Source organism: Tenrec ecaudatus, chromosome 14 (assembly GCF_050624435.1).
Source record: "Tenrec ecaudatus isolate mTenEca1 chromosome 14, mTenEca1.hap1, whole genome shotgun sequence".
Classification (NCBI taxonomy): domain Eukaryota; kingdom Metazoa; phylum Chordata; class Mammalia; order Afrosoricida; family Tenrecidae; genus Tenrec; species Tenrec ecaudatus.
Window position 1 is genome coordinate 83090719 of NC_134543.1, and position 3563 is coordinate 83094281.

Genomic DNA, 3563 nt, shown 5'->3' on the forward strand with positions numbered 1-3563 from the left:
AGCAGAACCCTGAGAGACGGGCGTGCCCTCGAAGGCAGAGGGAAGCTGCTCTATGCAAAGGAAAGACTCCTGGGTCCGTCAGTGGACAGGGAGTCAGGAAAGCCCCAAAGAGTGAGACTGGAGAGAGGTGAGCAGAGCTCCTGGAACAAGACGTGGGGCAGACAGAAATGGAGAAAGGCGGGCTTCATAGAAGACAGGGTCTCTGAGCTGGGCAGCATGGTGGGCGCCAGGAGAACCAGATCAGAGAAGGGCAGACAAGGTACTCACCACCCTGCTCTCCTCCTGTGGCTGGAGTCCTGTGCCCTTATACTCCTGGGCGGCAGCCCATGAGGAGCTGGTTTGTGGCAGCAGAGGTAGGGAGGGTGCCAGGAAGAGAAGGGAGTCTCTGGAGGACAAACCAGGCCAGCTCAGACCAGGGGCACAGCCTCATGACCAAGTTAATGCCTTTCCTCTCCTCCTTCCACAGGCGTCAATGGGAATGGGAACTGCCAACATGCCCCTCACACCCCACCCACCTATACCCAGTCTGGCCTGCTCAGGATGAAGGGTTCCCGAGGTCAAAGTCTGGTCTTTGTCACCTGGATCCAACCCAGCCTGACCTGCTGTTCTTAGCCCCTTATCGCACCCCAGGGAGATGGGAAACGGGCAGTGACGTGCTGGGCCATGGTCACACCCCACAGCCTGCACACTGGGGCCTCGAGTGACCTCACGCTGGGGACAGGTGGCCTGCGTCCCTTGGGGGGCAGTCATTTGGCATCTATATCTTTGGGGGTCAACCTCCAGCTTGTTCTTGTAGATTCCTCCAAGAATATGGAAAATGGGGTACAAGTCACCCTGGGAGAGAGGACACTTCTTTCTGAACCCAGTAAAGCATCATCAGCAAAGGGTCCTAGAGAGTTGGGGGCATTGGCAGAGAACCCCCATTGTCTCCTATCCAGAGAAGCTGATCCCTGTCTGTCCTACCAACCTTCACACCCCGGAGCTATATTGAGAAGCAACAGTAGATTGGGTGGGAGCAGGAGCTGGAGAGTGTCCCTGGGTGGGGGGGTGGGGGGGAGGCAAAGCAGGGGAGCCTGGCTTTGTTCCCTGAACATAATGGTCCACTTAGTCACAGCAGGCACAGAGTGCTGACCTGCGGCCTCTGAGGGTGGCTGGGTAGGAGCGTGGGGAGGTGGGAAGTGGGCCGCCATGGTGCTTGAGGCTAGTTGAGAAAAAGCAGGTGTGTCAGCCCCCAGGTGGAGGATGGAGAGGGCGAGTCCTCAGCATTGTACCTGGGAGGGGTGACAGACTGCATAGTCCCTTCACCCCCACTCCACCCAACACCATGGAATGCAGAGCCCGGGGCTCAACTGGTGTAAATCCCAGTCCTGCCTGGCACCCTAGCCACTCTGCAGGCACCTGCACCCTCTGGCAGCCCAGAGGGGCGGAAGGGAGCAGCTGCCCGCCCCCATCTCTACCCCAGCCCCTCCCCCAGGCCGTGGGATGAAGGCCTCCTGTCTCTCCCCACCCCAGGAGTTGTGTCAGGCGAGGGAGAGAAAAAGCAGGGGTGAGCACAGGCGGGCTGTGTCTGAGTGTGCATCGGTGCACATTGAAAATTGGCAAGAATGGAAACTGCCCAGGACGGCTAGCAACCCATGAGGCCGTGGCTGAGCGAGAGAGGGTTCAATGGCAGGGGACTGTGGCTTGTGTGCTAAGCCCCCTGTGGTGGCACAGGAGACTCCCTGCCGCTGTCTGAGAGGTGGTGTGACTGTCACAGTGCTGGAAACATCCAGGAGGGACAGGGGCACCTAATGTGACCCCCAGAGCAGGGTACCCTCCAGTCCTAGGATGTTCACCTGCCTGGAGACAGGAGGTCTGAGAGTACCAGGAACAGTGGCATTTGTGGAGCCTGAGGGCAGCGAAGACATTGAGAGAAACTGAGTCATGGGACTGGTCAAAGACCTCCCGCCCCCCCACCCCCCGCTTCCTGGGCTCCAGCTCTCATTCCACAGGCCTACGGGAGTCCAGGTTGGTGAAGGAGGAGATGCTCCTACCTTGGGATTATGTGAGGACAGACCAGACCGGGGGACAGGCGAGGGGAAGGGAGAAGGGGGGGCATCCTGCGGTCGGGGAGCAAGGGGTGCATAGTTGGCCTCTAGGAGAAGGTGACCCTCGTATGCTCAGCTTACCCTTCAGGTTAAAAATAACTGAGGTGAGGGCCGTGGAGGGGAGGGGGTGGCAAGAGGAGGTCCTGTCGTCGCTTTATCTGCCCATCAGCAAGCGGAGTGCCGGCCTCCAACTAAAAAAGGCCCTGGAGCAGAGGGGCTGGGGCGACCAGCCTTTCATGGGCAAATCTGGGGGCCCTGTTGTCCTCCTGTCACCTCCAGAGCCAAGGGATCACAGGGGAGGAGGAGCTGGGAGGCCAGAGAGGTGGGAGGCAGGGTCCCTCCGGAAGGACTCCAAATTTAGGCAGTGGGTGGAGGAAGCAGCATATAAAGGGGCTGGGAGCTTTGAGGGCCGGCAGACTCCTCTGACCCAGGTAGGAGGGCAGCTGGGGGGGGGGGGGCGGCAGGGAGGGGCTTGGCTGGTGCTCTGTGGTCAGCCCCAGAGCTGCATCCCTGGAAGTGGGGTACAGGCCAGGCAGGGGACTTTTCCACTGGCAGAACAGAGGTTCCAGGGATCACAGGGAAAGCACCTTTCTTTTGCCTTGGATCTTGTATTTCTTCCCCGTGTCTTCCAGCACACTGCCCGCATCTCTCTCCTTCCTTGGGAAAGCCTGCCCAAGCTTTGGCCACAGTTATGCGCTAGCTACCTCTGGGCCTCGGAGCACACCTGCGGTTCCCACCTGCGGTTCCCATGCTTCTCTGCCCCACCCTTCCCTCTGGACTGTGGGTTTTGATCTCTCTGCCTCTCTGGGTTTCTAACTCTTTCTCCATATCCAGGGCTCACCCTTGTACTCACTCTGCATCCTCACCACCTCTCTCTCTCCCTCTGCTGCTCCTGTCTGTGTGTCTGTCCTGCTCCTCCTGTCTGTGTGTCCTCTCTGCTGCTCCTGTCTGCATGTCCAGACTCACTGCCTTCTCCTAGTCTCCTGCTGGACAGTATTTGTTCTGCCTGGGGCTCCTGTTCTCTGCCAGCTTGTCCTCCGTGGCTTCTTGCTCCACCTGGTCTGGATTCTGCAGGACTCTCTGTGAAGGGAGAAGCAGGTGAGAAGCACTCCCGATTTGATGACCTCTCCTGGGAGCCAGGCTGGTGGATGAAGGTGCCCACGGTCATTCCTCAGGGCAGCTCACTCCTCCCCTTGGCAACCTCCAGGAAACTTCACCCCCCACCCCCCACAAACCCCTTACGGAGACTCCCCTTACCCTTCAGAGGGCATTTGCTCAGAGGGCAGGGGATGCAAGCACTTGGGTCGGAGAGGGCTCTACCCAGGCTAGGTCCTTCGGTCCATGGGGGCAGGGGGAGAGAACCACAAGTGGCAGAGCAGAGACAAGAGGAGGGTTTTGGAGGACAGTGGCAGCCACTGACTCCTGGGCTCAACCCAGGAGTGACAGAAGCCTCCTGTCTCGGCCCAGGGTGGCAAC